Source organism: Canis lupus, chromosome 3 (assembly GCF_003254725.2).
Source record: "Canis lupus dingo isolate Sandy chromosome 3, ASM325472v2, whole genome shotgun sequence".
Taxonomy (NCBI): domain Eukaryota; kingdom Metazoa; phylum Chordata; class Mammalia; order Carnivora; family Canidae; genus Canis; species Canis lupus.
Window position 1 is genome coordinate 22,549,915 of NC_064245.1, and position 17,804 is coordinate 22,567,718.

At 34.3% G+C, this 17,804-nt stretch overlaps 1 pseudogene; it reads right to left on the reverse strand.

Moving 5' to 3' along the window:
* Window positions 1-10,474: 10,474 nt before the first annotated feature.
* LOC112654227 (U2 spliceosomal RNA) lies at window positions 10,475-10,586 on the reverse strand (annotated as a pseudogene).
* Between the last annotated feature and the right edge of the window lie 7,218 nt (window positions 10,587-17,804).

The window sequence follows — 17,804 nt, forward strand, 5'->3', positions numbered from 1 at the left end:
GTTTTTATACTGTATTGTTTGTTGTTTTGTTTACACTGTAGTTTTATATGTATACTCTTCATCAGCTATGTAAACTACTTAACCAAATTGACTTTAAAAGTAATTTTTAAAGGCCTATGTACAAAGGCAACCAACATTTCACCCAAAGAATAACTAATGATTATTAAACTGATCACATTTTAATAAACTAATAATTAATAAATTTATTTATTTGACATTTTTAAAAAAGACACTATCAAGCGAACTCTGTAAGCACTCAAAAGAGCCCCAAGTTGAGATCATGACATCGTGTATTTTCCCCAAAGATTAAACTATTTTCTTTTGTTTTTTTTTCAAAATATTTTGTAATTGAGACTTCTGCCTCCAGGAAGATAGAAGAGATGTATTTTCCCCTATTCTTTTCTTAAGTACAATTAAAAACTCTAGACCTTCCTTTTTTTGTTTGTTTTTGATATAAATAACAACAAGAAAACATAAAACTCTGAAAGGCATAGAAATATGAATTGTCTAGAAAACTTGGGACTCAAGGAACAACACAGTGTGAGTTTTCTGGGTTGTGAGGATTTTTTTGTTTTGCTTTATTTTTTTTCTGCTTTATATATCCCAGACTGGTTGCTGTAGAAGTGAGTAATATGGAAAGGCCACTAGGTATACACAAAAAATGCCCAACAAAACCCGTCTCTCTCTATCCAAAGAACCAGTAACAAAACATTCTAACAAAACAGAAAAGTCTAGATAATAGATAACCACTCTGCAACAAAAGACACATAAACTATGGTCCCATGCCAGCTTGTACCAAGGCTGAGTGGGGGAGAACAGCCTTTTTTTTTTTTTAATAATTTCTTTTTCTTTTCTTTTTAAACGTTTTTATTTATTCATGAGAGACACAGAGAGAGGGGCAGAGACATAGTCAGAGGGAGTGGCAGGCTCCCTTTGGGGATCCTGACCCTGGACTCGATCCCAGGACCTTGGGGTCACGCCCAGAGCCCAAGGCAGATGCTAAACCACTGAGCCACCCAGACATCCCTGGGAAGCCTGGACTTTCACCCTTATAAGACTGTAGTGAAGCACTTCAGTGTCCACACTGGGTGGTGTCAGAAAAGATGGAGAAGGGAACCAGGACTTTTGTCCTTGCCTGCTATTTAAAGATCCCTCACCACTCTAGTTGTCAGGAGAGACGCCAGGAAGAGTCTGAACTTTCACTGGCACCTGGAAGAAAATAGGTGTCTCGTATATCCTTCTGAGAAGATATCGAAGGAGGGCTAATCAGAGTTGAACTTTAACCATCCTTTAACAGTAAGGAGGCCTCAGAACCATGGTTTTGGTAGAAATCACATGGGAAACAATAACAAGGAGCTTCAATCCTGCCAGTTCCAGTGGTATCAAGGAGAGCACAGTGATGAGCTGGAACGCCTACTCTTGCTCAGAAGTAATGAGACCCCTCCTTTAGAGATCAATGGAGACCAAATAGAAACCTAGGCTTCTATGCCATCTAGCAATAAGGTGGTGATCCCTCCTTTTCCCTAGTGGATATAATGTTATTTCAGTAATAACCATCATCTTTTTTTTTTTTCTTAATTAGCCATTGGGATGCAGTGTGACAGAATACTCCAGTTCTATACCCAGGACTCTCCTGGATTACTATGCCTATTGTTCTGGAATAATTATACAATTAATAAATTACAACTAACGCTCTCAAGAGTTTTTTTGTTTGTTTGTTTTTTGGTTGGGTGACTGATAAATTACAATTACTCCTTTGCCTCTATCAAAATAGCCATGATTTTCCTTAGGTGAGAAAAACAGTTTCAAGATCCAGCCACTTTACAGCTCATAAGGTTGAAATGTACTGCCTATTTGGTCTTGTCTGACTGAGACAAGCAGTACAGAACCGTGTATATATCCAGCAGCAGTGCCTTATTGGTGCCCCAACCTTCCCTAGTTGTAGTACTCTGAGTGCAGCCTTCCTTACATCTTTAAATAGACCTCTAGAGTATATTAACTTTCTGCCTGCAATATTATCACAAGGGAAACATTGATTAGCAAAAAGAAATTATCATCATATACGTATTTGTCCTGTAACCATCACTTTTGCACAGCAAATTGGGTCGAAACCTGTCTGTGTTCAACTTAACTCTATTATTACAGTTGAATTCAACACGTCTTTTGCTTTTTAACTAGAATTGTTTTCCTCACCCAGATAGCTTCATTTTTTTGTCATTTAAAGAACATTGTAAACTTTACTCAGAAACTCAATCATTAACATATTTTTATTGAGAAGCAACCATATCTGATATCAAAGTTAAAGCAGGTCAAATTATTTCAGTGAGAAAGGGTAGTGTTATGGAAATGCTGACGCTGGGCATGTTCAGTCCTAATTTTCTGAAGAAAACTTGGAATTTCTATAGGATAACTCTATGAGAAATCTAATAAGCAATAATTTGGTCACAGGGAACTAACTGGAGGTTAATATCAATAATCAAAGCTCAGAGATTTCAAAGTCCAAACCTTGGTTTCACCAAAATCTAAGACCGTGTAGAACACTCCTTACATATGAGGATTAAGGTGAAAGACTTAATTTATGGCTCAATCAATGTGTGGTCAAGTCTCTTAAAACAATATATCATGGGGTCAGTTAGTGGGACAGTTTGGTCAGCTACCTGAGAACATAATAGGGACTTATCTTGATCATACAATTAAAAACCCATTGTCAGCAGTAAAATCATCTGCACAATTGTAACCCTGACTTTTTTTTTTAAGATTTTATTTATTTATTCATGAGAGACACACAGAGAGAGGCAGAGACACAGGCAGAGGGAGAAGCAGGCTCCCTGCGTGGAGCCTGTTGCGGGACTCCATCCCAGGACCTCCGGTTCATGACCTGAGCCAAAGACAGACACTCCACCACTGAGCCACCCTGGTGCCCCTAATCCTGACTCTTGATAAGAAGATAGAAGTCTAGTTGTCAGCAATAAACCTTCCTAAAATATGGTTTTAATCATACTAATATCTCTTTTAAAGTCATACATACAAAAATAAACTTTAAAGGCCTGTTAGTTGCAAGTTCACTAACGTAAAAGCACACTGCTTGGCATTCAGACAAAATGTATTCAGTCTTCATTTTGCATTAATCTGTTCGTTTAATCAGGAGAGTCTTTGTATTTGCCCCACAAATTGCCAAGTTCAATAATCATGACATCTATTATGTAGCATGCTTTTTTTCCCCACCTGGAGCTTGAGGAAATGAAACTGTTGGTTAAAAGATAAAAACTACCAATTATATGTTAAATAAATTCAGGAGATCTAATGTACAGTACAGTGATTATAATTAACAAAACTTGTATGCTTGAAAGTTGCTGAGAGTGGATTTTATATGTTCTCATCACAAAAAAAGAAATGGTGGGCAACCCGGGTGGCTCAGCGGTTTAGCTCCGCCTCCAGCCCAGGGCCTGATCCTGGAGACCCAGGATCGAGTCCGGCATCGGGCTACCTGCATGGAGCCTGCTTCTCCCTCTGCCTCTCTCTCTCTCTCTCTCTCTCTCTATCTCTCTTTCTGTGTCTCTCGTGAGTAAATAAACTCTTAAAAAAAGAAGTGGTAATTATGTGAGAAGATGGAGGGTTAGCTAATGGATAAAAATCCATTACCAAAATAAGGAAGAAATAGCATTAATATATTTAACATATAGGCTTCCTTTAGTGACTTTCATAAGTAATCATTATGTATTATTTATGTAATACATAAGTATTTTGGAAGATGTATTTTTGCAAGAGGTAATGACTTAGTGATGTTTTTGGTTATCAGCTATTGATAAAAATTAAAAGGAAAAGGAAAACAAAATACTTTTTCTAAAGATCAATAAATCAAGAAAATAAGATGTAATGCAGTGCCCAAAAAGCTCAGGGATACTCGTACATGAGATATGTTATATAGAATAGATGAAACCCATTACCTTCATTACCTTTTTGATGAATATACAGATGATGTGATGTTCCAGAACCATTTATCTATCACCTCTAATGGGCATTAAATCCCAGTTTGGTGAATAAACACCTATGTTACAATCATCAAAAATTAATACACTATGGACTGTTTATCCTCTGAATGACATATAATAAGTGCAAAAAGCTTTTGATATATTTTTCATTTACAGAGATTGTTCTCTTACAATTTCTCTCATGAATCAGAATTGTCCATTTAGCCCAGAAGATCCGAGTAAGTGGCAGTACATAATATCCTTCTTTGTCATTTTTTGCAGCTATAATTTCCATCCATGTGGGTTTATAATAAATGAACTGAACTTGCTAACCAGATGGGTGATCACACTGGAGATTTGTGTCTCCAAGCTCTTATATCCCATGGAAAAGTTTTCAGTAAAAAGCACTGAAGTAAGAACTCCATACAGTGTGTTTGCAAATAAAATTATAAATATGTCATTAAAAAACAGGAACTTTAGTGGTGTTAAGTCATGGCTAGGTGCCATATTTAGATAGTTATATAAGTCAGAGATGATAGCAAATGGTTCATCACTTTATATTACATTATTTAAAATAAGTGATGAGATGAAACTTATCTCCTGTAATTGCAAACACGTCGAGTATTTAATATGTGCAAAGTATTTTTTCAAGCATTTAACAATTATTCGATCTTTAAATAATTCTGTAATTTGCCCGAAGTATCACAAATAAGGAATGAAGAAATTAGTTTTCATAGGTGTTCTGGTCCTCAGTTCATATTTTTACCAACTATGCCATATTCTCTCCATACCTAATGCCACTTGATTATAGGACTGGTTTGTTTGTTTGTATGTTTGTTTTTTAGTATTGTTCTAAAAGTATATGCTGTTAGAGTATCCTACTACTATACAGTTTTTCCTTTCTCTGATAGTTAAAGTCTCAAAAGTGAAAACTGGTGCAATGTATTAATTGGATATTCCTGAGCAATAAGCCTCCAAGCACCTGCTGCAATCCACTCAGTCAATAAGCACTCTTACCGTCATCCTGTTTTGAGGTGTCCTTTTTAAAAAAAGTAATTTGTGGTATTTTACCTCAACTCTTCCCCTTGGCATCCATGCCATGCTCTTGAGAAAATTCATAACTTATACTGGCTGACATATTGTGACCAAATGCTACTAGACACTTGATGCTAAAATGCAGATTTTAGTAGCACAAGAACCTTCAGGATGCAGTACACAAAAAGAGTTAAAAAGCAGCAACTGGGTAGCCCGGGTGGTCCAACGGTTTAGCACCACCTTCAGCCCACGGCCTGATCCTGGAGACCTGGGATCCAGTCCCAGGTCAGGCTCCCTGCATGGAGCCTGCTTCTCCCTCTGCCTGGGTCTCTGCCCACCACCCCTCCCGTGTCTCTCATGAATAAATTAATAAAATATTTTTTTTTAAAAGGAACAACTGGCTAGAGTTTCAGGAAAGCCCTATGACATAAAGTGCATTATAAATATTGAACTTGGGAGAAATGACCAGTAGTTGTACAAATGGAGGGTAGAAGAAAATATGGCTGGGGAAATGGCATCTCTTTGGGGGTATTTGAAAATAACAAAAGAGTGTTTTCCACAAAATCTTGCATTTTATGAAAATGCCTCCCTCCCTTACTAATAGAATATGTCTTTACTGAATAATATAAATCAGTCTGAAGCAAGCTAACGGATCCAATTAGGGTCAATTTTGAAATTAAACTGGTACTGCAGGTTTGGAAAGAAATGAAATGCATGGGTGTTTGGAAGATAGGGGCAAGGGAAATAATGTACCATGAAATGAAAAGGAATATGAAAATGAAAATGTGCCACTTTAGGGAAAACTGTGATGATAAAAATAAATTCTGATTCCTAACTTCAAATCCATGAGGCGCTTTTAGATCCAGTATTTATAAACTTAGCATGCATTACCCGGTGGGCATTTTTATAGTATGGATTACTTATGTTAAATTTAATTTCAAACTGCAGGGGACCTGGTAGCTCAGTCAGTTAAGCATCTGCCATTGGCTCAGGTCATGATCCCAGGATCCTGAGATCAGCCCTCACACTGGGCTCCTTGCCCAGTGGGAAGCCTGCTTCTCCCTCTCCCTCTGCTGCTCCCCCTGCTTGTGCCCTCACTGCCAAACAAACAAACAGTCTTTTGAAAAAATAATTTCAAGCTGTAAATTTACTCCACCATAATTCACTTTAGTAATAATGATTACTTACCCCTCATCCTTTTGCACTGTTATTTACCCTATACACAAAATAATATATGATCTCTCTTTCAATTTATGTCTAAGCCTGTGATTACTATTTCTGATATTTAATATCATTTGTGATACTGTTAAGCTTTAACATTTCAGGGTTGAATGAAAGCACTATAACTAGTATACAACTCTCTTATATACTATAAAGGAAGTGGTAAGATCACTAAGGATAGAAAGAAAAAATGGGAAGGAAGAAGACTATATTTTTGTCTTAAAATAATCTTCACAAGTTATTGTATTTCTCCATTCTTGGTACTGATCTGTTTTCCTTCCCTATATTTTGGCTTTTATATGATTTATAGCTTATGATAACACCTGTATTTCTCAATGGAGTTTCAATGATATTACACAGCATTAAAAACACATAATTCTATTACTATCAGTGATAGTCATGCATTGGAGCAGAAATGTGGTACCACATTCTAGACAGACAAATTTGATGTTTAGTGTTTGATACTGTTTTAATGTTACTTTATCACCATTATCTGATATTTTGTAATGTACTTGAGAAAAATACTGTCAAGCTGTTAAAAAATATGGTTTTAAATGATGACAAGGTTCACTCCTTATTGGTATACAGGGGAAGAAAAATTATATTTCTCACCAGAAAGAAAATATCTCCTATTATGAAATTATTTGGGGACATATGCATATGAAATTTTAATTAGGTCAACAAATTTTTCAAAATGTGTGATTATAAAAATAAACATATTTAAGGGGACTTAAACTCATAACCCAAATTTCCAAGTAAAATGTAAGATATCTTTTGAGAAAAATCAATTCCTTTTTAAAACTCTCAATGAAAAAAATTAAATCCACTATGTCTCTATATAATTAAAATAATATTCGTATTCCGACTTCACTATGAAGTTTTTATGTGGCAAAACCAAGCTGATTAACTTAACACATTTAAAGTAATTCATAAAAAAATAAAAAATAAAAAAAAATAAAGTAATTCATATATTTTGGTGTTAATATTGCAAATATAAACAAAGTTATGACAGCTATATAAATAATATATGCTGTATTTTTCAATTGTCAAAAATAAATTGTAATATGGAAATTCTAAACAGGAAAAGATTATTAATGCTAATTGTCAGTCTCTTAAGAGTAATTATAGTTAGGATTATAAAGGTGAATATTAGAAGCATTAATAGCAGGTCTTTAATTATTTTTAAGTAATATTTTTTAAGTATAAGTAATATTTAAGTAATATTTTGTGCCCTTTTAGGATATATACATATGTAAGGGCCTATATTAGGCTTACTGAAGTATCTGTTGAAGAGTAACTCATATATTTCAATGGTATGTACATATTCAAGAAAATATATTAAATAGACAAGTATCTGTAGATAAGAGAAGGAAGGAAATAAGAGTGGAGTGTTACATGCATTAATTATTATTTTGTAGATTTAAGAGGCAATGAGTCTATGTTGTTGATCTTGAAAAAGTATATACAGAGAAGTAAGTGTGGGTCACATTTTTTTTCAGAAAGCTAAAAACTGGACCTATTTTTTTAATGTATAATATTCTAGAGTAGTTTGATACTGTCAAAAATAAATGATTAATACCCTTCATCCGAACAAATAATTGCTTCATGCAGATTTTAAGTCATTTAAAAGAAAATTACTATGATAATTTTGTCCCAGTTATTCTGGCGAATTTGGAATTGGACTTTTTTTCCTACAATAAGGAAATTAAAAATTGGAAAAAAATATACAAAAGAGGTGTTTTCAGCTCAGAGATATGATCTTTGAGAACAAGGAACCATGGGCAATCACTTATAACTATCACAGCTTTTAGCTTGAGAAAATATCCCAAACTTTGTGGGTAAATGGAGCCAAAACAAAGAGTGACAGTCTCACTGGGTAGAGGAAAAGAGATTGAATTTTAGAATGGCAAACAAGAATGAAATTTGGACAGTGGAGAAATGGAAAAGAGATGGTTGCCAGGAAGTACTAGCAAACTGGATAATTGAAGAATCTTGAACAGCATATACTCCAGAAGTACTAGCAATATGGATAATTGAAGAATCTTGAACAGTATATACTCCAGATAAGCCTCTCTAAGTCCTAACACAGAACAGCTACTGGAGGATCTAGATCAGATTGGTGAACAAAGGCTTCAAGATCATACTGAGTGCAGAGAAGATGTTGAAGTCTTAACTGATCCAGAGTAGAGAGATATTGGATATTCAGTTTGCACACAAGTTGAGACTGCAGAAAGTCTATGACTTATGAATAGTGACTTACTCAGCCTAAATTAAAGCATTCACAGAAGCAAAGTGTACTGCAAATTATTTAACTGACTGTCTGAACAAAACTCAAGACTCTTTAAAAAGAGATAAAATAATCCAGTCTCTAAATAGTATCATACAATTTAAAAAATACTACTACACATGTACAGAAGCAGGGAAATGTAAAGCACAAGCAATAGAACAGAAAAATCAAATGAAACAGAACAATAGACCCAGATATTGGAAGCAGACATAAGATATTTAAAATAATTATTATAGGGGCATCTGGGTGGCTAGTGGTTGAGTGTCTGCCTTTGGCTCAGGTCATGATCCTGGGGTCCTAGGAGCCTGTTTCTCCCTCTACCTATGTCTCTACCTCTCTTTCTGTGTCTCTCATGAATAAATAAATAAAATCTTTAAAAAATAAAATAATTATTATAGATATGGTAAAGAAATAAAGGATATGAAATATACATATACACATCAGTAGAAAATGAGAAACTTGAAAAGTTAATTTATAGACATAAAAACATATGTACACACTCAACTACTTAACTAAAACTTGTCCAATTCTAGATGAATAACAGAAACCCAGAGATCCTAGAATCTTAGTGAAACCCAAGTAGGTTGTGTACAAAGAAAATGGAATGTAACTCATCATAAACAAATTACAGAAAATCAAAGATAAAAATGTTCATATTGGTAAGGAGAACAACAAAAATACTTACAGCTTACTTCTAATTAGAAATAATAGGATCTGGAAAACAGAATTTCATCTTTGCAGTACTAAAAGAAAAAGAAAAGGAGTATGTATAAGTGTTATGTAATATAAAAGTATTATTATGTGTACAAGAATTATATATTTTAAGATTCTTCGTATATGCAGTGATAAAATATCAATTCAATAGACTTCTATAAGGATGTGTATTTCAATCTCTAGATCAACTGCTAAAATAAAAATAGATGCATGGGGATCCCTGGGTGGCGCAGTGGTTTAGCGCCTGCCTTTGGCCCAGGGCGCGATCCTGGAGACCCGGGATCGAATCCCACGTCAGGCTCCCGGTGCATGGAGCCTGCTTCTCCCTCTGCCTGTGTCTCTGCCTCTCTCTCTCTCTCTCTGTGACTATCATAAATAAATAAAAATAAAAAAAAAATAGATGCATGTCTCAAAAATCAAACAAAATCAAATTATAAGATATACTTGAATAATCCATATGAAAGCAGAAAAGGAAGAGCAACAATAACAAAAAAATGAACAAATCAGAAAAATAGAAACAAATATCAAGATGAAAAAAAAATGAACCCAAATCTATTAGTTATTTTATTAAGTGTAATGAACTACACACTATCAATTTAAAAGATTATTTTTTAGGCTAGATAAAACGACATTTCTTAGTTATATGCTGATTGCAGAGTGTTTTGGAAAGAAAAATACTATTTTAAAATAAAAAGATAAAATGTTTCATGCAAGCAGTAATCATGAGAAAGTCATGATGCTTTAAAAATGGATTAGGGAATATTTTGGACAAAACAATAATGAAGATAAAATTACAGAATTTAATAAAGTTAAAAAAAGTTAAGAAGTCAATTTATCCTTTTGGTTCAAAAAGCTAAAGAACTAGGGAAAAATTAAAGCCAGTAATGGCACAAAAAATGAAAAAAAAATCATTTGAAAAAGTAAATTAAGTGATACTACTTTAAAATATCTGTAAAATTGACATACCTATAGCAATATATATAGAACAACTCTGCCAATAAATTTGACAATCATATGGCCAAATTCCATGATATAAAAAACTGTAACTATTGGTACAGAACAAAAGAGGAAATCTGAATAACATTGTATCAAGCAAAACAGTTAAATTCATAATTTAAAACTTTTCACAACAAACACTCCGGGTAGAAAGGTAGTCACTGGTGAATTCTGCAATATACTTAAAAAAGAAGTAACATCGATTTTAGTTTTTGTTTTTTTTTTTCAGAAAATAAAAGGGAACATATTCAACTAGTACAATGAAATTAACATAGGCTTGTGATAAAAAATTGATAATGGCATTATAAAACTGATAAGAACACAAACTACACTCGATCTTAGCCAATAGGCTGAGAAGCAATAGGGCATTATGACATAAGAAGATTGCAGACCAACAACCCTCATAAAAAATAGATAAAACTATTTTCATGAAATATTAACAAATTGTATCCAGTATTATGTAATAAAATATGATTTATCATGACTATGTGGAATTTATCCAAGGACTGCAAGGTTGATTTAACATTTAGAAATCAATACATGTAACTTTTCTTTATTAACAGAGTTTAAATATGTTTATTTGATCATTTAAATAGATATAGTAAAAACATATGATGGTGTTCAACAATCATTTACGGTGACATTCTCAGCAAAGTCTGAATAGGAAACTTCAATCTAGAGAATGTCAATCATGAAAAACAGATACTATTAAACTTAAAAGTGAAATACTGAATATTTTCTCCTAAAATTAAGGCAAAAAGTAAGGATACCCACTCTTAACTACCAACAGTCACTATTGTGCTTAAGATCTTAGCCAGCAAAATGATGCAAAGAAAATATTTAAGGGGACACCTGGGTGGCTCAGTTGATTAAGTGTCTGCCATAGGCTCAGGATATGATCCCAGGATCCTAAGATAGAGCTCCACATTGGGTTCTCTGCTTCTTGCTTGTCCCACTCCTGCTGTTTCCCCCACTTGTACTCTCTGGTGTGCATGCTCTCTCTGGGTCAAACAAATAAAATAAAACCTTAAAAAAATAAGAAATTCCTTAAGAAATAAAATATTGAATATATTTAAAAACTTTGTTAAAAACAAAGTCATGTGTGGATTGAACTGGAGAGTGTTTTGCTGAGTGAAATAAGTCAATCAGAGAAAGACAATTATCATATGGTTTCACTGATAGGTGGAATATAAGAAATAGTGAAAGGGACCACAAACGAGGCGGGGGGAATCGAATGGGGAAAAATTAAAGAGGAAGAAAAACCATGAGAGAGTCCTAACTCTGGAAAACAAAGAGTTGTAGAAGGGGAGGCGGGTGAGGAGTTGGTGTAACTGGATGACAGGAGTTAAGGAGGGCACTTGATGAGATGAACACTAGGTGTTATACTATATATTGGCAAACTGAATTTAAATAAAATTAAAAAAAAAACAAAGTCATAGAAGTAGCACATAAATCTAGCAAAATCATAGAAAACAAAGCTAATTCACAAAAATCAATGTTATGTGTACATACTAGGAACAATAGAAGTTAGAAAATCAAATTAGGTATAAATAAAGTTAACAATAATTTTGACAAGCATCAAATACTTAGGAGTTAATGTAAGGAAATGTGAAAGCTACTATAGTAAATATTACAAAGCTTTCCAAAGAACCTAAGTAAACACCCCAAATGGAGATATATACCATGTTCATTTTTGCAAAAATCTCATATATTAGGATGTACTCTGCAAACCAAACTGTAGATTTGATGCAGTCCCATTCAAAATCCCAGAAGGATATTTATCTGGTATAAATTGGCAAATTGTTGTAAAATTCATATGAAATACTAAAAACCTAGAATATTAAAAAATGTACGTATTTGTAAAAATAATAATACCTGACATTGAAACATTATAAAGGAACAACAATTAATATATGGTATTGGCATAAGGACAAATAGAATCACAAATTTAATTTTTGGATTAACAACTGTACTAAAGCACCGACTGGGAGAAATAAAAGTACTAGAGCATCTGGATATTTGTATAGAAATAAATGAACGTTGACACCTACTTTTATTTATTTTTTATTATTTTTAAAGATTTAAATTATTTATTAATGAGAGACACAGAGAGAGAGAGAGAGAGAGAGGTGCAGAGACACAGGCAGAGGGAGAAGCAGGCTCCATGCAGGGAGCCTGACGTGGGACTCGATCCTGGGTCTCCAGGATCATACCCTGGGCCGAAGACAGGCGCTAAACCGCTGAGCCACCTGGGCTGCTGACACCTTTTTAAAAAATGAAGAAGACTCATTTAAGATGGTTCATAGAGGAAAATGCAAAGCTAAAACTATGAAGTTTGAGGGAAACAAAGAGTATCTACCTTGCCTTGGGGTAAGGAAGTGTTTCTTAGGACACACACACACAAAAAGAAACCACTAAAGAGCAAAAAATGATAATTTAGACTTCATATAAACTAAAATGTCCAGCTTATCAAAAGTTACCATTAAGAACACTGGGTACCTAACTTTCTTACATCAAGCCCCAGCCCTCGGTGCTCCGGCAGGACTGTGCCTCTCTGTCAAGCTTGCCTCATTACCAGCAAGGTGGGCCCCTCTACCAGAATACCAACATGAACCCCTGCCCATACCACACACCAAAGTTTTCTGCAGGGCTTCACTTCTGGTGAAGTTGGTGTCATCTCTCATTTCACAAGCAGACAAAAGCACACCCAGTTAAAACCACGTTAAGGCCAGGGACCAAATACTGCCCACAGCAGGCAAGGAGATCTCTACAGATGACTGACCTGAGGTATACAGCTGCCAAAACACAACAGCAAAGCACATGCAGCACACACTGGAGAAACTCCCTGAAGTAACAGGCCATGGATACCAGGATACTGTGTGACCTCTTCTTCATAAAGCCATTACTCTCAGAAGCAGGAGGTATAACTGGCTTTTCTAATACAGAGAAGAATGAGACTTAAAATATTCTAAGATGGAAAAATTTATCCCAATGAAAAAATAAGATGAGGCTGTGACTAGAGATCAGAACAAGAGATATAAGTAACATGCCTAATGTAGACTTTTTTTTTTTTAAGATTTTATTTATTTACTCATGAGAGACACACAGAGAGAGAGGCAGAGACACAGGGAAAGGGAGAAGCAGGCTCCATGCAGGGAGCCTGATATGGGACTCAATCCCAGGTCTCCAGGATCACACCTGGACCAAAGGTGGTGCTAAACCGCTGAGCCACCCAGGCTACCCTGATGGAGACTTTAAAGCAAAAATCATAAGGATATTCGCTGAGTTTAAAAAAAGAAGATATCAGTGAGACCTTTACCACACAGATGAAATAGTTAAAAAAGAATCAATCAGAGATGAAGAATACAATAAATGAGATTCAAAACAGGCTTGCTGCAATGAACAGCAGTCTGGAAGTAGCAGGGGAATGAATTAGTGACCTACAAGACAAAATAATAGAAAAAAATGCCCTTGAATAAAAGTGAGAAAGATTTATGGAACATAAGAAGAGACTTAGAGAACTCAGTAATTCCATCAAAGGTGATAACATTCATATTACAGGAATTTCAAAGAAGAGAGAGAAAAGGAGGCAAAAAGATTACTTGAAGAAATAACAAGCTGGAACTTTCCCCAATTTGGAGAAGGAAAAGACATGCTGATCCAGGCAGCACAGTGAACTCTCATTGAAACTGACAAAAACACCAAGATATATTGTCATTAAATTTGCAGAGCACACTTTGGTAAAGAAAAAATCTTAAACGCAGCAAGACAGAAAAACATCTTAATTTGCAAAGGGAAACCTGAAAGTCTAGGTGGAGATCTATCCACAGAAACTTTGCAGACCAGAGAAGAGTGGCATGATATATTCAATTTGCTGAATGGGAAAAATCTGAAGCCAAGAATATTCTTGATTCTAGCAAGGCTATCATTTAGAATAGGAAAGATGATGACTTTTCTGAACAAACAAAAACCAAGGGAGTTCATGACCACCAAACTAGCCCTGCAAGAAATATTAAGTGAACTCTTTGAGGGAAAGTAGAAACCAAAAGTGACAAAGACAAAAAGAATCAGAGAAAAACTCCAGAAACAATGACTTAACAAATAATAAATGGCAATAAATACATGTCTGTCAATAATTACTGTCAACATAGATGGACTACATACTCCAATTGAAAGATATAGGGTGTCAGAATGGATAAAAAAAGAAAAAAACAAGACACATCTATATGTTGCCACAAGAGATGTATTTTAGACCTACAGACACCTACATTTTGAAAGTGAGAGAATGGAAAAACATCCATCAAGCAAATGGAGGCCAAAAGGATGCTGGAGTAGCAATACAATTAATAATAAACATTAAGAAACTCACTGTTAATAAAACAGTACCAATAGGGAACTTTAACACCTCACTAGCATAATAGGCAGATCATTTAAACAGAAAATAAGCAAGGAAACAATGGTTTTGGATGACACAGTGGACCAGATGGACTTAACAGATATATTCCATCCTAAAACAGCAGAATACACATTCTTTTCAAGTCCACACAGGACTTCTCCAGAATAGATCACATATCAGGTCACAATTAAGGCCTCGACAAATACAACAATGTTGAAGTAATGCATGCACCTTTTCTGACAACAAAGCTATGAAACTAGAAGAAAAACCATAAGAAAAATGTGTGGGAGGACCATCAATAATGCATGGAGTTTAAAGAACAGGCTACTAAAGAATGAATGGGTCAGCCAGGAAATAAAAGAAGAACTCTAACACAGCACTAGGAATCCTAGTCACAGCAATCACACAACAAAAAGAAATAAAAGGCATCCAATTCAGCAAGGAAGAAATAAAACTTTCACTCTTTGCAGATGACATGATACTCTGCATAGAAAACCCTAAAGACTTCACCAAAATATTGCTAGACCTAATACATGAATTCAGTAAAATCTCAGGATACAAAATCAAGGTATAAAAATCTATTGCATTTTTATACACCAATAATGAAGCAGCAGAAAGATAAATTCAGTTATCGATCTGATTTAAAATTTCACCCAAAGAAAAATAAGATACCTAGAAATAAACATAACCAAAGAGGTGAAAGACCTATTCTCCAAAACTTTATAAAACATGAAAGAAATTGAAGATGTCACAAATACATGGAAAGACATTCCATGCTCACAAATTGGAAGAACAAATATTGTTAAAATGTCTACACTACCCAAAGCAATTTGCATATTTAACGTACTTGTTATCAAAATACCAGTAGAACTTTTTCACAGAGCTAGAGCAAACAATCCTAAAATTCATATGGAATCACAAAAGACTCCGAATGGCCAAAGCACCCTTGAAAGGAAAAGCAAAGCTGGAGGCATCACAATTCTGGACTTCAAGTTACATTACAAACCTGTAGTGATCAAAATAGTATAGTACTGGCACTAAAACAGATCTGTGGGACAGAATAGCAAACCCAGAAATGAACTCAACTATATGCTCAATTAATCTTCCACAAAGCAGGAAATAATATCCAATGGGAAAAAGGTAGTCTTTTAAACAGATGATGTTAATAAAATGGGACAGCAACATGCAAAAGAATGAAATGGGGCCACTTTCTTACACCACACACAAAAATAAATTCAAAATGGGTGAAAGATCTAAATGTGAGATGTGAAACCATCAAAATCCTACAGAACACAGGCAGTAACCTCTTTGACATTGGTTGTAGCAAACTCTTTCTATATACATCTTGGGAGATAAGGAAAACAAAAGGAAAAATAAACTATTGGGACTCCATAAAAAGAAGAAGTTTCTGCAAAGCAAAGGAAACAATCAACAAAACTAAAAGGAAACCTGTGGGAGAAGATATTTGCAAATGACATATCTAATAAAAGGTTAGTTTCCAAAATCTATAAGAAATTATAAAACTCAACACCCCTAAAATGAGTAATCTAGTTAAAAAATGATAAGACATGAGAAAAGCATTTTTCCAAAGAAGTCAAACAGCTGGTCAAGAGACACGTGAAGAGATGCTCAACATCACGGATCGTGAGGGAAATAGAATAAAACTAATGAAATATCACCTCATACCTATCAGAATGTCTAAAATCAGCAACACAAGAAACAACCAGTGTTGGTGAGGATGCAGAGAAAGGGGGATTCTCTTATACTGTTGGAGGGAATTCAAACTGGTACAGTCACCCTGGAAAACAGTATGGAGGTTCCTCAAAAAGTTAAAAATAGAACCACCCTATGATCCAGTAATTACACTTCAAGGTATTTACCCAAAGGATAAAAAACTACTAATTCAAAGGGATACATCCATCCTGATGTTTATAGCAGCATTGTCCACAATAGCCAAATTATAGAAACAGCCCAAGTATCCATTGATTGATAAATGGATAAAGAAGATCTATATATCTATATATATAGTGGAATATTATTCAGCCATGAAAAGAATGAAATCTTGCCATTTGGAGCAACATGGATTGAGTTAGAGAGTATTAGGCAAAGTGAAATAAGTCAGTCAGAGAGAGACAAATACTATATGATTTCACCCATATATGCAAGTTAAGAAACAAAGCAATTGAGCAAAAGGAAAAAGAGAGAGAGAAAGAGGCAAAGTGAGAAACAGACTCTTAACTACAGAGAACAAACTGATGATAATTACCATGGGGGAGATGGTTGGAGAAGTGGGTGAAATAGGTGATGGGGATTTGTTTTGATGAGCACTGGGTGTTGTATGGAGTTGTCAAATCACTATAATGTAAACCTGAAGCTAATATCACACTGTATGTTAACTAACTGGAATTTAAATAAAAACTTTTTAAAAAGTTCAAAAAGTTACCATTAAGGAAATGAAAAGGTAAATTTGCGAGTTTGTATTTTAAGTACATATATGTATTTGTATCTATGTTCTATAAATATTAAAATTAATAATTCAATAACAGAAACTACTTAGCAAAAAAAAGATAAAGATCCTTGAATAGGAATTTTTCAAAATTAGATGTTGGAATGACAGATATAGAAAAGAGTCTAAATATCAGATCAAGAATCAGTGAAACATCACATCAAACATCAAAACACATCAATATAAAGCAGTGATTTAAGTTCAAAGTATTAATGAGTACATTGAATTTTGGGTCCAAGAAGACAGCACACTATGAAAGTAAAAATGAAATAAAAATATAAGACAGGTGCTAATGTTAGATGGTCTGGGTTCAAATAAAGACTGTATCATTTAACTTCTTTAATGTAATTTATCTTTTATAGAAAATATGAATAACTATCAAAGTTACTTCACAAGTTTCCATTAAAAAAGTTATTTTTAAATTATCATTAATCTTCATTCAAGGGTAATGATAACTCAATAAATTTTAACTATATTATTTGTACAAATTGATATGAACATATTGATCATCCTTCTAATGTCTTACAGAATCACTAAATGTTTTGGACTCAACATTATACTTGAATATTCTTTTTTAAAAGATTTTATCCTTTTTGTGTGTGTGTGTGTGAGAGAGACCAGGAGCAGGAGGAGGGGCACAGGGATAAATAGACTCTCCTCCGAGGAGGGAGCCTGACA